This window comes from Cupressus sempervirens, chromosome 10 (genome assembly GCF_028749045.1).
Source record: "Cupressus sempervirens isolate cs-2001-9-10 chromosome 10, ASM2874904v1, whole genome shotgun sequence".
NCBI lineage: Eukaryota > Viridiplantae > Streptophyta > Pinopsida > Cupressales > Cupressaceae > Cupressus > Cupressus sempervirens.
In genome coordinates, this window is record NC_143127.1 from 169,138,636 (window position 1) to 169,159,112 (window position 20,477).

Below are 20,477 nucleotides of genomic sequence, written 5' to 3' on the forward strand. Positions count from 1 at the left end.
ATTGAGAATTAGAAACCCTCGTTTTGTAAATTTTTAAGAGAATTATATTTTGATACAGGTGGAATTTAGAAAAGAAATCAAGAATGTTATATACAGATTTGATTGATTGCTCGTATTTTTCCCACTAGATCTATTGTGTATATATATATATGTATATACATATATATGTATATATATATATGTATATACATATATATATAAATGTATATACATATATATATGTATATATACATATATATATAAATGTATATACATATATATTGTATATACATATATATATATATATGTATATACATTTATACATATATATGTATATACACATATATATGTATATACATATATACATATGTATATATGTATATACATATATATATATATATGTATAAACATACATACATATATATATGTATATACATATATATGTATATATATGTATATACATATATATGTATATATGTATATACATATATATATGTATATACATATATATATGTATGTATGTATATACATATATATATATATATGTATATACATATATATATATGTATGTATGTATATACATATATATATATGTATATACATACATACATATATATGTATATATGTATATACATACATACATATATATATATGTATATACATATATATATATATGTATGTATGTATATACATATATATATATATATATATATATATATATATATATGTATGTATGTATATACATATATATATATATGTATATACATATATACATATATATATGTATATACATATATATTACCATAGTAATTAAAAATTACTGAGGTAATTATACTATCATATAAATGAAATAGGATTGACGAGATTTTTTGTTAATTGTTTTTATAAAAAAAATAAAAATTTAAATACACACACACACACACATAATAGTGGGCAGGGCTACCAAACCTCAACCCACCCATGGTTATGAAAGGGCTACAAGATAACTATTGTTGTTGTCGTAGCAACAGGTACTACTGTAAGTCAGTACGCTAGTGCTGCTACAGTAGCAGTACTACCGTAGTAGCGAGCCAACAAGCTAGTGGGCCCTAAAAGCATTTTTAAATCATGTTTTTAAAATATTTTTTTAATATAGTAATTTTAAATTATTAAATTTTTAAATTTAATAAACATTTTTAATAAAGGTTGTTTTGTTTTATAATAATTTCTATACGAACTGTATTTTGATACGAGTAGGGTTTGGAAAAGAAATCAAGAATGTTATATACAGATTTGATTGATTGCTTGTATATTTCCTACCACATCTATTGTGTGTGTGTGTGTGTGTGTGTGTGTCTATATATATAATAATAATAATAATAATAATTACCATAGTAATTAAAAACTATTGAGGTAATTATACTATCATTGGCGAGACTTTTGATTAATTAATATATAAACTGATGGGTGAGGCCACCAAACCCTTGTTAGAAATGCTTTAGAATAACTGGGGGGGGGGCGAATCAGTTATTCAAGGTCCAAATGTCCTAATAAATTTTTTTCACTAAATATAGTGAGCTCATTTAACTTATCATTCTTCCATGCTTAAATTTTCCTACTTAGCAAGTTATTGTAAAATCAACATGCAAGAATAACACATGAAGAATCAACACATAACATAGTGATTTAAATGGAAACCCAATTTGGGAAAAACTACCAGTCACATGCTACTCAATTCTCACTCTTCTAAAGTGATGCCCTGTGAAAGGCCTACCCTGTTAAAGGCTATAACACATTGTTAAATGTGACCTGGTTAAAGGATTTCAACCACCTTGTTAAAAGTGGGTCTGGTTAAAGGACTTTAGAAAATTCACTTGGAATGCCACCCTGTTAAAGGATTTACAAATGGTTATTAAAGCAACCTAAGTCCATAGGATTTTTACCCTAACTAATACAATTGTTAGAGAGTAACAATAAGGGCTTTTGATTTGATACAACTCACAACTTAACTTGCAGATTTCAGATCTTGGTTTAGCTCTCAAATTTGCCTGGCTTTTAGTCTCAGTAGCTCTGACAACTTGACCTCCTTTCAAGCTTTGTCTCCTTGAGTCTCCATGCTCAATGTACTAGTGCAATCTCTTCTGTGGTCACTTATCGAAGCAGAGTCTATGTGCTCTATTCCTTTGTCTCAATGCCTTCACCTTGACATCCTACCAACTACTTCAACAACTTGGCAACTCAACAACTCTTGCTTCTTGACCTATAACTCCTTAAGTAGAAGTCTGGAATACTTTTCCCTCTCGAATCTTCCTGCTCTTTCTTTTAGGTTAAATGGATTAGGTAGGATTCAATGAATCTACCCCTTATCTTGTTTCTTCTAGAAACATCATGAAGAATCCTCCTGAATTTGCCCAAAAATGGTTTATCTAAAATTATGTGTCATTAGATCATCATCCTTATCCTCCATCTGGTTCACAAAATTCAATGTAACAAACTTTGTCAGCTCAGATCTGGTGAATCTTTGACTTTTCAATTAATGCAACAACTCAGCACTATTTAAATTTTGATGCTCGACACATATTGTGTTACTTGACACCTACTATATTTTACTGATGTGCGACACCTACTATGGATTCACTCAGTATCAACTAAGTTTTTCTTATGCTCGACACCTATTACTTACTCGGCACCTGAACTTTGTCGGCTCCTTCTGTTTCACTCAACACACACTAGATTTAACATTTTCTCAGCATTAACTAAAAATTTTCTCAGCATGAACTAGCTTGCTCAGCATCCACTAATGAACTTAGTCAAGCTTTGCAAAAAACTTTATTACAACTTATTCTTCTAGAGTTTCTAAGTGTAGCCAACATCTGTATCTTCAAGTATACTATCAATTCATCATTTTATCATTGTCTTAACTAAACCTTGTACTTCATTACAAAACCATAACTCAACCTTTCCCTTAGGTGCTTTTGTTACATATTATTGATTAAATCCTCTTCATCAATCAACTAAGTGATAGTACTTGGATCTTATAAGCATTTATCATTCTAGAAAATAGCAGGTTTGACATTAGTGACAAAAAAATGATTGAAAACATTCTTTATCAACAATCTCCCTCTATGCAAACAATCTCTTTTCTTCAATAATGATCTTTTCAATCAGATTCCAACAATCTCCATCTTTGACATCAATGGTAAACCAAACTGATCAACCAAGTTATCAAAATGCTAACTAGGTTAAAATAGTAAATCAAATGCCAAAAAGAAAACTTTATCAAGAAATGTTCATTCTATCAGCAGTATAAACTAGCTTATGACTCCCCCTAAATTCTGTAAGTAACTCCCTCTTTCAAAATTTGCTAATAAATTGTCTTCTCCTCTTTTGTTCTGCTCTCTCTTTGATTGATTCTTATTTGCATTGTTTTCTCCCTCTGAGCTACTATTTCCTTTCTCCTTCCTTTCTGCTATTGTTTTGCTATTTCTCCCTCTTATATTTTTATCCTTTAATCTTGCTACTTCTCCCTCTGTGCATTATTTCTCCCTCTGCATGCATTGATCAATTTTTTCTATTCTGGTGTCATCTCTTTCTTTTTATCAGTTTAGCTACTTCTCCCTTTGTCCATTTAATTCTATAGATTTGATCAGTTTATGCTATTTCTCCCTATTTGACAATAATGCCAAAGACATACTATTTCAACATCTTGTCATGCAAGTGTAGAATTTGCAAGAACTCCAATTTCTCCCTCTATCACCTTGCTTTGTAACTTGTGTGGAATTTCATTACTTTGATTACTTCATGTAAAAACCTAAAGTAAGTATCCTCTACATCAATTTATAACATTTCAACAATCAACTTGCTTGATGTAGGGCAATCTTGTTGTTGCTTAAACAACCTTGGATAGGGGTATCACCCCTAACTTACCTTTAAGATACTCAAATGCATCTTTAGGTCATGCTTTTTTGAAGATGTTAGCAATTTGTTCCTTTGAACTGATGCCTTTGTCATTGCAAAATGTCTTAAATTCTTTTGATATAAACTCTCCTCCTTTGTCTGATCTTAGGAAGTTCCGACTCTTTCCTGTTTCCTTCTCAACCTTGGCCAAATACCACTTAAACATTTGGAATACATCAGATTTTTTCTTTAAGAACATGGCAGTAATCATCCTAGAGTAGTCATCAACAAGAAGCATTATATATCTATCTCCTTTGTAGCTTTGCACTTCTATTGGGCCACATAAATCAATATGCGCTAACTCTAGTACTTCTTTCGAAGTATAGGTTTTTCTTTTGAAACTTGACTTGGTCATCTTCCCTAGTTGAAATTATTTGCACATTGTATTTTTAGGCTTCTTTAGTTTAGGCAAACCTCTGACTTTCTTCATTTTGTTGATGCTAATCAGATTATCAAAGTTGACATGACATAGCCTTTTATGCCATAGCCACACATCATCAATTCTAACTACAAGACAGGATGCATCTTCCATATCTAGGTAAAACAAATTACTCCTAGTTTGGTCTCCTTTCCCTATCAGATTTCTATTATTATCATAGATTTTGGTAGTTTTGTTTCTAAATTCTACTTTGCATCCTACATTGTCTAACTGTGACACACTCAACAGATTGTAGTTCAATCCTTCAACATAGTATGCATTATCACATGCAATTTTCTCTGTAAGTTTAACAGAACCTTTTCCTTTGATTGGACATGGAGAATCATTTCCAAATCTAACACTATTTACATCATACTAAGTAAAGGTAATAAACTTACTTTTATCTCCTGTCATGTGATGTGAGCATCCACTATCTATGATCCACTTGTCATTCTTGTTCACACAGGTTGCCGGTGTTGTTGCTTCATCTTCATCTGACTCATCCTTCATGGCTACATAGACTACCTCATCATCATTTTCATCAGAATCCTCTTCTTTGAAAATTTAGTACTTTTTGCCTTTGTCTCTATAATCTTTGCTATCATCTTCTCTTTTGTTCTTGTTCTTGTTGCCTTCTATGTAGTTCTTTTTCTGTGTGCATCTTCCAGCAATATGTCCTACTTCATTGCAATTAAAACATATGATGGGTAGCTTACCTTTGAATTTACCTTTGCCTCTATGAAATCTTCTAGCTAGTAGTGCTTCCAATTGTTCCACATCTTCTTCATCTATGCTGTTGTCACTGGATGCATACATTACCTTTGTCTTCTTCTTTGGTTTCACCTCCCCAATATCTTTCCTTAATAGCTTGGCCTTAAAGCAGATTCAAGATTCTCAGGTCTATAGTTATCAAAGTTGGACAACTCAAATACAGTGAGTCTTCCCACTATACCTTCAAGTGTTAGTTGGTTTCTTGGTACACATCTTAATTCTTGTATGGCTGAAACTCTAATAGCCTAAATAGGGAGCAAGGTTCTTAGGAATTTTCTATTAATAGTGTCATCATCTAAATGACCACCCAAACTTCTTATTACACTTACTACTTCTTTCATTCTAAAGGCATATTGAGCAATGTTCTCACCTTCCTCCATTTTCATGTCATCAAACTTTCCTCTAAGGCTTTCTCTTTTTTCTCTTTCAAAATTTTGATCTCCTCCATAAATATTAGTCAAGGCTTTTCACATTTTGTAAGAATTTGGCTTAGGCCAGAATTCACCCAAGAACTAAAGAACTCAACACAAGCACACAGTATACCAAAATAGACAGAGTATGATCAAAATGATGATATTCATTCAATAACTGGTTGAGAGTACACTAGGAGTGCCTGAATATAAAGTCCTCAAGAGAGCTTCTAGAATGCATAGAAGTTAGCATCATGATATGTCATACAACCAGACACATGTCCACCAAATATGGATTATCCTCCATTGGGAACGGGATTAAGTGCGATGATGTATGGATAAGCCTACAATGGTGTAGCATGCAAATCAGTGGTGTAGACGACATGTGCTAAATGAGGAGTGCGGATAACTATGTTGTCATCACGACAACTTAGTGAATGATGCGAACTCCTATGTTGTAGACACCATGTGCATAATTAGAGTTGCATAACTCAATGAGAGTACACAAACTCCTAAGTGTCTCACCTAAAATAATAATAAAATAATGCAAAATAATTAAATAATGCATTAACCTAAGTAAAACTTAAGTAAGTGTAATAAGTAAATACTTATTTACACCAACAGCCCCCCTTAAGTGCAACTTCGGGGAATGCCCTTAAGATTATGAAATCTAGGATGAAATGCAATATGGGTCCTGGCCACTAGGCCATGTTAGGTACCCATGTACATAATGATATGTAATCTCCCATAAAGCGAGGAAAGAGGGAAAACTTCATGGGAAAAACCCTCCCCCAAAAAGAGAGATAAATAGGGATGCATCAATGGATGGAGTAATCAAGACCCCCCCATTACGACATACATCTAGTATATACATAAGAAAATGATGAGAAGAAGAAGAGAGACAAGAAGGCTCCCCCCCCCCCAAAGAAGAATGCCGAACAGTGATTGCTTCAATGAAGAAGCTAATCCAAGACTGCAGAATGGTGTTCCTCCCCTTAGGAAGAAACAATGCCTAGGGTACAAATGAGATGCTTCCACTGTGTGTGGAAAGAGTCCCATGGATAAGTGATGTCTCTGAAACCTGCTCAATTGGCTAAAGAACCTATCCTAAAGAACTATCTATCTCTACAACTGATGAAGAACCCTGCTGTAACTGCTGATCATAAGTATCCACAATCACTTCAACCTGTGATGATTGATCATGTAGAGAATGAAAAAGAGAGTCTAAAACCCTCATGAAAACTAAAGAAGGTAATTCTACATCAAGAAGAGGTAGATCATCAATACTATCCCCCAAATTTGTCACTGAACCTGTATCTAGAAGATTGAATGTACCCTGCTATTCTGAACCTATCACTGTGGCAATGTATGCATGTGGAATGAACTGATGTAGTAATCACTCACTGTAACTGTCGATAGAACCCCACGTGTTTGAATCTGTTGAAGCACTATTTCTGAAATCACTATCAGTATCCACACTGTATGATGTGCGGAGAGGAGTAGAGGACAAGCTGGGTGAATTTCCTCAAAATGTATATCCTTCTCCACAAATATTTGATGTGTCTTAGGATCTAGAAGTCTATATGCCTTCACACTATCTTCGTAACCAATGAAAGTACAAGGTCGAGATGACTATGCCTTGCATCCCCTAGAAGATGTCTTTGCCCATGCAGGACAACCAAAGACTCTGAAGTGTGTCACAATAGGTTTTCTACCTCATCATGCCTCAAAAGGAGTTTTTCCGTCTAAGCCTGGATGAGGAGAACGATTAAGAATGTGAGTGGCACTGGAGATTGCTTTGACTTCTAATGATGGATCTAGAGACTTGGCATGAATCATGCAACTTGCCATAGACTTAAGAGTTCAATCCTCAAAGCTGCAACATCTGTCTTATGCGAACTGAATGTTGGTGGAGTTTGAAGATCAATTCCCTCATGTTTGCCAAAGTCTTTATGTCTTCTGTTCACATCCATGTGTCCATTGTCCATTCGGAGAACTTTGATGGCTTTCCTGGATTTCCGTTCTACATGAGTCTTGAAGTCTAGAAATTTGTCCAACACTTCACTCTTATTATGAAGAAAATAGTTGACCCAAGTGAACCTTGAAAATTCATCAACAAAGGTAAGTATATAGCGACCTTGATTGAATGCAAAAGGACCTGCTAATACCATATGAACCATTTGTAGAACACCTGTTGCTCTAGAAGACTTCCCTTTTTGTAACTTCCCCTCTGGATGCATATCCATTGAATCTGTTGAACATTTACCCTTAGAAAAGTTGATTTGAGGTAGACCTTTCACCATGTGGTATATGCAAAGTTGCTAAAGGTAGCAGTAGTCAAGATGACCATACCACTCATGCCATAATTGCATGTTTGAATTTGATTGAGTTAACAAGGCCTTTGAAGAAGACTTGGGCACAAAATGAGAGAAAGAGTACAACCTCTTGTGATCATTCACTTTCCCCACTGCAACCAAGGAATCATCTTGGAGACTATGTACTTTTACTAAGTCTGGAAGGAACTCAACTCTATGTCCATCTCCAAAGTGAGTGACTTGGTAGATTGATAGGAGATTCAAATTTAGGTTTGGAACATAGAGAACCTCTTGAAACTCTCCATTTCCTTTTCCTTCAAATTCCATTTTGCTATCATTCCCCATGAAGATGTGTGGTACCTTTGATTGATTCAATGAAGAAAAATCCTCCTTTGAAGAACCCATATGATATGAGGCACCTGAGTCAAATATCCATTCCTTTGAAGAGTTTTTATTTGCCATGAATGCTTGCCCTTTGCCCTTAGAATTTGAAGATGACCCTTTATCCTTATAAGCATTAGCTAATGGAACATTATGTTTCTTCATGATGTTGGTCAACTCATCAATCTTTTTGAGATAACACTCATGCTCTTCATGACCTATTTTCTTGCAATAAGCACATTTTTTCTTCTCCTTATTATTGTCCCCTTTCTTGTTGGAATTCAAGGACTTGCCTTGTTGATTGGATTGTGGTGTTGTCTTTTCTACATCCTCAGATTTGTCCTTCTTCCATTTCTTCTTACCTTTTCCTCTACTTGAAGATTGTCCAGCTGAATGTTGAGAACCCTCATTGTTGGCCACCAATGCTTTGGATTGAGGTGTTTTGAGAATCCCCATTGATTTCAACTTCTTATCTTCATCATCCAATAGTTTAGCATATTCATCAAAAGTGACTTTCTTGTAGGCAGACCCTAAGGTAATCTTTTAGGTGTTAAAAGAAGATACAAATGTGGAATACTTCAATGGCAGCTTGTTATGGATGAGATAGAACAGTCTGTCATCTTTAATAGAGCTGCCACAATTAGTAAGCTTTAAGCTTTGTCCTTAATTCATTCACCTTGATCATGAAGTCCTGTATTGAGTCATATGACTTAGGATCTAAGGATACAAGCTCATCTTCAATTTTGAAAATATCCTCTTCAGACACTTTACCATATAGGCTTTCGAGGGTATCCCAAGCTTCCTTGGATGTAGTACATTTCTTGATTTGATACATGATTTTATCATCTACCCCAAAACATATATCACCTAGGGCATTTCTATCCATTGCTACCCAATTTAAAATATCACTTGCAAAAATATTATCACCTGCTGGTTTAGGAAGAGTAGCATCTACATATTGTGAAACTCCAATATGCATTAAGTGATACAACATTTTGATAAACCACGAAGCATAGTTATGAGGAGTTAATTTAGGAAACTTAAAATTGCCCATAATGTAGAAAATGAAAGAAAAGTGTAGAAAAGATAGAACACAACACCAAGAACAACCCCCCCCCCCCCCCCCCCCCCCCCCCTTTTCACTAAATCAAGAAACCCCCCCAAAATAGATTCTTTGGGCACTTTATTAGTAGTGCAATTACAATGGGCCACTTGCCAATTTTGGCCTTTGTGGACTTTTGATTTTTTCTTGTTACAACCTCTTAATGGAGTACAAATCTGGAACTTTACAATGTGCTTCAATTCTGAAGCATTACAAAGCAAAGAAAGGCCCTATTGCTGAAAGTGAAAATTTTGTCCACACAACCCTACAATCTGATGCCAGATCTGGAAAGTAAACAAAAAAAATGCACTTTCAAAAAAAATGGAACCTATTTTCAACTCCAGATGTGGCTGTATGGAGCTTTTGAAGTTGAAAAATGCAGGATTATCCAGTACAATCATCAAAAAATGCAATTTTTGAACAATCCATGCACCAAAACTAGAAAATAGCTGAACCATTGAAAAATTTAGAAAATTCTACCCAATTAAAAAAAAAAAATGCACCTGAATTGGAGTTCGGATGTGCAAGTTACAACCTCTTAAAGTTGGACTACAAAAACCAAAATCAATTTGGTGAGGGGTTGCATCAGCAAAGGATGGGATTAAATTTGACAGTCATACAACCATTGCAAAAATTATAATTTGGCCTATTTTGACATCTAGACAGGCATCAATTTCAGGCTTGGAATATGATGACATCAGCAAAAAATTGCCCTCCCGCTGATGTGGTGGCTGGCATAGGTTTCTGTACTATACATAACTGGATGAAAATTTCTTGTGTGTCTAGTGACGTGGCAGGTCTGTGAATGCTAACTGGGTGATGACTCATAGCTAATAAGGAGTGGTAGAGACGCCATGTGTCAAGAGCAGATTGCTAATTTGGATTGACAGCTGGTCTGCGTAGTGGGCAGATCTGCTAACTTGTACTACCACGTGGCATGGGACAGAGATCCACATGTTCAAATCTGGGACCTGCGCGGGAGGACGTCAATTGTCAAGATTAATTTCCATTGCTAGAAGTTATAAATGTTGCTGGAGACTAGGCATAGGTGCTATTTTTTTTTGTTGATTAATCGTGGGTTTTAATCCCACATTCGCAGGGCTGTTGAGCCTACGGTGATTTAAATATAGGAGCCCGCAGAGTTGTAACCAAAGAGGTTAGAGGGCTTTGGTATAGTGGGGCCCAGATTTGTGGGTTGCGTGTTGGATGAATCACTATCATCGGATAATGAGTCCAGCCAGATTGTTAGACGAGCATCCTGTACTATGGTCAGAATTTGTTGTCTGTCGAATTTAGCAAGGGTCCTCAGAATTAATGATAATACCTTGCGAAAATGAAATAATTCCACCAAAAATAACAATGCCAATTCGGGGTGTCACTGCTCGGTTTGGCCAAAAAAGTTTTTCTATCTGTCCGAACTACAAATTAGGGCCTTCGAGTTCCGATTTGCAAAATATTTTTGCCTCCTGATCAACTTTCACGTAATATAGGAAAATTTATAGTCGATCTTCATCGAATCGACACTCTGGATGCAACGGTGAGGTCAGATCTGGCTCTAGATGCTCCCAATTTCTACGAATCCTTCGGATGCATGTCGAAGTGCAAAAGCACGAACGGTCTTGAATGGCTACGTGATGAGAATCCTCCTTGGCTCTAATACCATGTAAGAATTTGGCTTAGGCCAGAATTAACCCAAGAACTAAAGAGCTCAACACAAGCACACAGCAGACCAAAATAGATAGAGTATGATCAGAATGACGATATTCATTCAATAACTGGTTGAGAGTACACTAGGAGTGCCTGAATATAAAGGCCTCAAGAGAGCTTCTAGAATGCATAGAAGTTAGCATCATGATAGGTCATACAACCAGGCACATGTCCACCAGATATGGATTATCCTCCATTGAGCATGGGATTAAGTGCGATGATGTGAGGATAAGCCTACAATGGTGTAGCACACAAATCAGTGGTGTAGACAACATGTGCTAAATGAGGAGTGCGGATAACTGTGTTGTCATCATGACAACTCAATGAATGATGCAAACTCCTATGTTGTAGACACCATGTGCATAATTAGAGTTGCATAACTCAATGAGAGTACACAAACTCCTAAGTTTCTCACCTAAAATAATAATAAAATAATGAAAAATAATTAAATAATGCATTAACCTAAGTAAAAATTAAGTAAGTGTAATAAGTAAATACTTATTTACACCAACACATTTTGAATGCAGAGTCACATCCCCTGATGTCATCAAATTCAGCATAGTTGAGGGTAGAGACAATCTCCAACATTGCCTGATTATGCTCCTTCTTTTTCTTCATATTTTCTATAGTGGGTACAGCTGGATCAACATGTTCTACTTCAATTGAGGTTTTTGCATGGTCACTTATTGATCCAAGGTGGAACTTCATTAACCTTTTCCATGTAGTGAAATTATCTCTGTTGAGCTTGGAAACTTCTCTCTTGGACATCTTGATCTTCTTGCTTCTAGTACCTTTAAACTAAATCAATAGATGACTTTGATACCAATTGTTAGAAATGTTTTAAAATAACTGAGAGGTGGGGGGGGTGAATTAGTTATTCAAGGTCCAAATGTCTTAATAAAGCTTTTTCACTAAATAGAGTGATCTCATTTAACTTATCATTCTTCCATGCTTAAAATTTCCTACTTAGCAAGTTACTGTAAAATCAACATGCAAGAATAACACATGAAAAATCAACACATAACACAATGATTTAGGTGGAAACTCAATTTGGGAAAACCCACTAGTAACATGCTACTCAATTCTCACTCTTCTGAAGTGATGCTCTATGAAAGGTCTACCCTGTTAAAGGCTACAAAACACTATTAAATGTGACCTGGTTAAAGGATTTCAACCACCATGTTAGAAGTGGGCCTGGTTAGAGGACTTTAGAACATTCACTTGGAATGCCACCCTATTAAAGGATTTACAAATGGCTATTAAACCAACCTAAGTCCATAGGATTTTTACCCTAATTGATAGAATTGTTAGAGAGTAACAATAAGGGCTTTTGATCTAATACAATTCACAACTTAACTTATAGATTTCAGATCTTAGTTCAACTCTCAAATTTTCTTGGCTTTCAGTCTCTGTAGCTCTGATAGCTTGACCTCCTTTCAAGCTTCATCACTAGTGCAATCTCTTTTGTGGTCACCTATCAAAGCTGAGTCTCTGTGCTCTATTCCTTCCTCTCAATGCCTTCACCTTGACATCCTACCAACCATTTCAACAACTTGGCAACTTAGCAACTCTTGCTTCTTTACCTATAACTCAATAGAAGTCTAGAATACTTTTCCCACTCAAATATTCTCGCTTGTTCTTTTAGGTCGAATGGATTAGGTAGGATTCAATGAATCTACCCCTTATCTTGTTTCTTCTAGAAACATCATGAAGAAACCTCCTGAATTCACCCAAAAATGATTCATCTAAAATTTTGTGCCACCAACTCATTATCCTTATCCTCTATCTGGTTCACAAAATTTAAGGTAACAAACTTTGTTGGCTCAGATCTAGTGAATCTTTGACTTTTCAATTAATGCAATAGCTCGACACTATTGAAATTTTGATGCTCAACACATTCTGTGTTACTCGACACCTATTGTGTTTTACTAATTCTTGGCACCTATTGTGGAATCACTCAGCATCAACTAAGTTTTTATTATGCTTGGCACCTATTACTTACTCAGCACCTGAACTTGCTTGGCTCCTTCTGTTTCACTCAACACATACTAGATTTAACATTTTCTCAACACTAACTAAAAATCTGCTTGGCATGAACTATCTTGCTCAACATCCACTAATGAACTTAGTCAAGCTTTGCAAATAACTTTGTTACAACTTATTCTTCTAGAGTTTCTAAGTGTAGCCAACATCTATATCTTCAAGTATACTATCAATTCATCATTTTATAATTGTCTTAACTGATCCTTGTACTTCATTACAAAACCATAACTCAACCTTTCCCTTAGGTGCTTTTGTTACATCTTATATGATTAAATCCTCTTCATCAATCAACTAAGTGACAGTACTTGGATCTTATAAGCAATTGTCATTCCAACAAATAGCAGGTTTGACATCAGTGACAAAACAATGATTGAAAATATTATTGATGAACAATCTCCCTCTTTGCAAACAATCTCTTTTCTTCAATAATGATCTTTTCAATCAGATTCCAACAACCCCCACCCATCCATGGTTATGAAAGGGTTGGACAAAAACTGTTGTTGCTTCCGTAGCAACAGGTACTCTTGTAAGGTAGTATGGTACTACTACAACAACAATGGCATTTCTACAACAATAAGCCAATAGGCTGGTGGGCCCTAAATGCATTTTTAAATCATGTTTCTTTAAAATAGTTTTTTATATAGTATTTTTAAATTATTAAATTTGGAAATTTAATAAATGTTTTTATTAAAGGTTTTTTTTTATAATAAATTAAATTAGTTTTAAAGTTTCAAGTAATATGAAATTTATATTATTTTAATAATTAAATAACAATTAATTAATCTTAAACAAACAAACACACACACACACACACACACACACACACACACACATTTATTCAAACACATGTTTAGTTAAATAAATTTTGAGTTTTGGAAAATGGGGGTTTTAGTGTTAAATCAATCAAGTTTAATTAAATTGTTTATTTTGAACCTAATGTTGATGTATCTAAATGAACATGATGAAATTCTAGGGTTAGAATGTTAAATGATAAATGTAAACTTGAACCCTACTATTAAATCAAAATTGCATGTTTTCAAACCAAACAAAATCTATGAAGCTAGACTGCTAGTTGTATGATTTCTTTTTTGTTGGGTTTGGGGTTGACTTAGAGTGTTGACCAGTTTTGGGATGTCTACGAGAGGTTGGGAGTTATTATTTTGGTGATGTCATGGTTTTGTTATGTGTACTTGATTTTGGATCAATCCTTTTAGGATGATTGTATTGGTGAAATCTATGATATTTTAGTGCTTTCCAATTTCTTGTTTAAGAACTGATGTGTATTTTATAATCGTATGAAACCTTCTTCTTTTTACTAAGCTTAGGGTAGGTTATCTTTATCTCTTGGTGGATAGTGGCTTACAATGGAGGCCGTAGCCCTAAATAGGTTGCCTAGGTAACCCATTGTAGGTTATTTTAATAATCATTAAATGAGAGTAAAATAAATTAATAAGAGTCATTGTTTTTCCTTACCAATGCTTCAAGTGCTAGTATAGGCTAGGATGCAAGTAGAGAGGATGCTTGGTTGCGAGCTTTCTTCATTAGTATGCCTTATCTGTAAGAAAGGATACTAGTGCCGCATAGAGAAACTAGGGGGCCAAAGTCTAGAGAGGCTGCTAGGGTAACCTTAGATTTGGCTCATGTGATGACACTTGCCCACTTACATAGTAGATTTCCTACGTGTCATTGTTTCCTTTGGGTTTAGATGTCATTTGTGTCTTGGTACCTTTGAGATAGATTGCTTTCAAATTTTCCTTGACCTAGATGTTGGTTATGACTTTTAGAATTATTATCCTGTTTGGAACTTGAGACTATCTCCTCAACACGGTGGGAGTGGACCATTTAGGTTTTACAAGGTCAGGTGGTAGTGCATTTTACTTATACACTTGAGATTTGGCAGTTTGATGTTGTTGTTCAAGTTCCTTATGTTGTATTTCCTTTCTTTTTAATCTTGTGTATTATGATGGATGGTTATACTCTATTACATTGTATTTGATTTTAGAGATCTTCCGAGATGATGTAATTTATTTTATGATGTATTTTCTTTGAACTTTTCATACCCTGTGACTTGTACAATGGATGATTATGCATTCTGATTGTTACCAAGTGGCATTCAATATAATTTTATATTATTTAAATGGATTCATACTTGTAGTTATTCTTTGATGTGGATTTGTATGTATTGGATTTACCATTAATTAAACTTAAATGTGATTCAATGTCATGGGACCCTTAAGAGATGCAATTTGTTTTAATGGATTGCGTATGTATGTGATTATTCCTTTCACTATATTATATCTGATGTTGTTTATTATTTAAAAAAATGTTTGGCAAACTTAGTGAAACTTTAGGTTAATTTATATTTTTGGGTTCCTTAGTGGGGCATTACAAAATACAAACTTTATATTCAAGCTACTTAAATTTAAACATGTCTATTTTATTTGTAGCCAAATATATGGTGATACATGATAAACTTTGAAACTTACAACCTTGTTACTAAAAAGACAGACTACAATTGACTTCTATCTTATTCTCACTCTATTCTAACATCTAAAAGAAGTCTCAACAACTTATTTATAAAATTACAAACTTTAACTAACTCCTAAATAACTGGGCATTCCTAGTTGGATGAGTTACAACACTTTATTTCATAACAACCACGTTTGGAGAGTTCTCTCAACTAAAAATAATAAGTCTTCACATTAAGTACAAGAGAGAAAATATAGATAGGTTCTCAACTAGAATTTCTACAAGATGGAACATTTCCATGTTGACTCATTTGTAGGTAGTGATGAGAAAAAATTTAATGCTAAAATAAACTAAAAACTTCATTGGACCATTCATCTTAAAATATTCCTAAAATATCTCAACAACAATGCACTCTATTTTTAAGGAATCCCCCCCTCCATAGGACCCCAACCTTAGAGACAAAAGAGATCTCATAGGTTCGTGGCTCAGTGATTCCTAGACACCAATTTTTAATGTTTAATGAGGTGAAGTGAAAAGATAGTTATGAAGCCCTACTTATCATCTCACTTAACCCATAAGAGCTTGTGGATAAGCTTGGTAAGATTCTTGTAGTTACTATTTGAATAACATTGCTCACTTCTTTAATATAGTTGTTACTCCTTAGTGTCAAGGCATGAGACCAATATTTTTTTATAACACTTCTAACATTAAATTATTCATCGATAATCATGTCACATCTCCGTAAGCCATGGTTCGAGTGAATTTATCTACTATATTGAATTTCAAGTTTTTGATTTGTTTCCCATGGTTTGTCAACATTTTTTCTAGTAGTCTTTTGTTTTTCTTTATTAAAATATTTAATAGAAAATGTGGGTGGGTGATTTCAAGTTTTTTAGTGAACTTGTTGACTTTTTTTCATTGCATACATGTTGGTTTGTGGCTAGGTGGCATTGTGCAAAATGGTTTGCATGCACTTCCTTTTAGTAGCTTGTGAATATAGTAGCTTGAAGACCCTAATATTTATGTAGATTTTTGATTAAGTATTGTCCCCTCACCAAAATATACAAGAGAGTAAGCATGGAACACAATGAACTAATATGACACTATTGAAAAAATTTGTGGAGGCCAACAATCTAAAAATTAATTCACATTTGAATCCTCAAGTTCTTTAGATAACATAGCCCCCTCCTATAAGTTGTGTGATTAAGAGTCAAATCCTCTCATCTTGGAGAATTCCTATATTTTCTACAGTGTTTAACCCATTGAGGGTTTGCTCTTGTCTTTCTTTGTAGACACAGTTGATTTTTGGTAGAACTCTTTATCCCTTTCATTTTATCTATTATGAGTCTTATAATTTGGGTGGTTTATTAAAGCCCCTTTTGAAGATTTTTTTTCCTTCAATTTCATCTCTTCAAAAGGGGTTCAACGTCTAAATTTTATTTCTATTAGGATAATTGAATCTTCATCATTCATTAGGACTTTTCTTGAAGCAACATTGAGTTTGTCGACGACGGTTTAATTTCTAAGTTTACAATTTACCCATATTGGGTTTCCTCTAATTGAACTAGACTCCATTTCGATTTTTTGATTTCATATTTTCTTGCATATTGAGCCACATGTGTAGTGATATATGTGTTGAAATCTGATTGAAAAGATCAATTTATGAAAAAAATTGATTACATATTTCAATCATTGTTTTGTCACTAATGTCAAACTTGCTATTTGCTGGTAAGACAATTTTCTTATAGATTCAAGTGTAGAACAAGAATTAGTATGCAAAGAACATTAACAAATAAAGTAAACATTCACAAACCAAAAACTAAATTTACATATATGCTTAGAAAAAGAAAGAAAACAAGAAGTGCAAACCTCACAAGAGAAAACACTCCATGCTTTCTTGATTCTGTAGATGTGTCCTTTTGCTGTGGATGTATGCTCAAGATGCTCAAAAGCTTCTTCAATGGAGATGGGTAATGGAAAATTGGTAGCTTTGTGAGCTCTCAATTTGGCATTATAAGGGTAATATTGATGGCTTTGGTTCTCAAAATAGCATGGTAACTTTAGCTCAAAGATTGTTGATGAAATGGCTTGGGATGGGATTCAATTTATAGGCTAAGGGGTAGAGAGATGGAGGGATTAGATGCAAGGATGGATGAAGGCTTAAGGAGGGCTAAGATGCACTCAAAGGGGAGCACATGGATTGTGCTTGTTTAGCACCAATGGGGAGGTGACACTTGTCACAAGGAGGATGAGTGTGAGAGGGTAGGGTAAAGGGTTGGTTAAAGGCATGATGAGTGGGGTTGAGTATGTAAGAGGGATGTAAGAGGAATGAGTGTGGAAGAGGGAAGAGTGTGGAAGATGGGTGTAAGAGTCATGAGTGGGCTTGTAAGAGTCTTTTATGTTTTGTAAGAGCACTCATGACTTAGTGGTTGGGTTTTTTGAGGGGATACTTTGGTTTGGATTAGGAAAGTCTTAAACTTGTTTAAGGAATGTGACAACATTAGAGGGTGGATTAGGCTTGGGTTTAGGATTAGATTAGGGATGTTAGAGATGTGCAAGTGGATGGCATTAATGAAGGTGGGTGAGTTAGTGGCTAAGCTTGGTTAGTATGGGTGGATGGGGTGGATTAGGCTAAATGGAGGTTTAGAGATAGGTTAGGGGTTTTTGAATTTGAGGATTTCATTTATCAAATAGATTTATTTAATAAATGGGGATTTTTGGAATTAGATAGGAGAAAAGGATTTAATTGATAAATAATAGATTATTTAATTTATCAATTAGGACTATAGATGATTAATTAAATTAATCAACTAGGGGATGACAAAGCATTAATTAAATAGAAATTTAATTAATAATGCCTTTTTAGATAATTAAATAGGATTACTAAAATAGTGTAATCAAATTTAGGTGTCTACATTTTGCCCCTCTTTGACATAGTGTTGAGACAACACTATTTCAAAGAAGTTCGAATGAAGATGACACGAAGAAGATGTTTTAGCAACAAGGTTGCCCCAGTCTCGGATAAGAAGAGGAGAGACTAGACTTAGATGATGCCCCCTCAAGAAGGTGGCGGGGAGAGAAATGAGGCTCAACAACTTCTTGAAAAGTATAAGAAATTGAGATGAGCTAAGACACATGTTGGCAAAGAGAAGGAGCTGAATGAGCTCAAACTCTCACTATGGGAGAATGATGAAGGGAAATCAAGGGCACAACAGTAAAGCAAGCTTAAGACTTTCCAGGATTGGGGGGAGGAGGATGGAGGAGCTGAGCGCTATAAAAGGAATCCAGGATAGGGAGATGGATGAGGGGATTATAAAGCTGATGCAATAGGATTTCAAAGAGTCAGATTGGCGGAAGATGGGTTTCGGAGATCCCTAGGAATAGGATTGTGGATCTCGAAAGATGAGGCTTGGTGGATTGCTTTGGATTGGTGGATCCCTAAGACTAGGATTGTGGATCCCTAAAGCTAATCGTGAGGAGTGATTCAAAGAGATACTGATGCATAAGCTAGGGTAGGAGCGACAGATGTAGGATATGGATGGGGGATAATGGAGATAAAGGGAATCCATTGAAGCTTTTTGAGCGGGGGGATACTTCAAAGAGAAGTACCACCATGTAGTTGAGCACTAGATTTTCTATAGGACTGTTGGTTAATTGCCAAGGTTACCAAGAACATCAAGGCCTTTTCACCAACCGTCCAGAGGACTGACGAAATGACTCGAAACAAACACGCAAGGATTGCCTCAGTATCACACATGAATCCCAGAGGAAGCAGCATGGAAACGACACTAGGTAACCCACAAGCAGAAAAAGAAAACAAGCAAAAGACCTAATCAAGACCTTACGCTCTAATTGCCCCATTCGCAGCATACCATGATATGGAAGATCATGGTAACCTTGAGGAGGGAACAAGGAGATTGCTTGGAAAAGATATTTTAAGACCCAAAAGGGAAGATCCCAAATCCAAAGAAAGTGAAAATCCAAAAGAGAACTGTTTGCCAACGAGATGGGTAGGACGAGGTACTAACGGACCAAGATCAGACATGAGGAAAGCTATATCCTGCAAGGATCTATCAGAGAGCACCTAAGCTGATGGATCTGGATGAGTGATGCGTCTGGCAAGCTGAACTAAGAAGGATAACACTTTGGTGACAGGAGATCTAGCTAAAGGATGCATTGGAATATCTAACCAAGGTGTGCGATGTGTGCAAGATGTTGACCAAGGATGAACTAACATGAAAGCCGAATAGATACAATGATACTAAGCTAAAGAGGATGTACAAGCTGACAAACTAAGATATGTTACAAATGTACAAGTTTGTTCATGTTTTGCTTTTTTGTGAGATGGAAATGTTTGTGAAGGATGGGATGTCTATAACAATTGATAGGTGGATAGTTAGATGGTTTGTGAAAAGCTTAAGGAAAATGGGATTCTATGTGTGCATGTGATAGGATACAGGCTAGGATACAAGATTATTTACAAGCTGGAATATGGTACAAGCTTTGGACAAGATTCAAATATATACAAGGTATGGTACAAGATTTACAAGGTATAATACAAGCTTTGGTACAAGATTTACAAGGTATAATACAAGCTTTGGTACAAGATTTACAAGGTATAATACAAGCTTTGGTACAAGATTTACAAGCTGTACAGGAGGTATTGACAAGCTCCATCAGATTTTTGATATTTGATTGGAACACCCAGGGAACAAGCAGGTGTTTTATGGGATGGTGGGTGGATGGATGAGGGATAGGATAGTGATAGATAATGGATTAGTCTTTAGCACACAAGGCGCCTGAATTACCAAGTTTTTACCAAGGTACCTATCCAAGGCGCTTGAATTGCCAAGTTTTCACCATTGGACGCTTATTTCTCTTTACTATTTTTTTTTTGTATTTTTTCAAAAGCTGGGTATACCAAGGATCTTCAAGCATAGAACTTC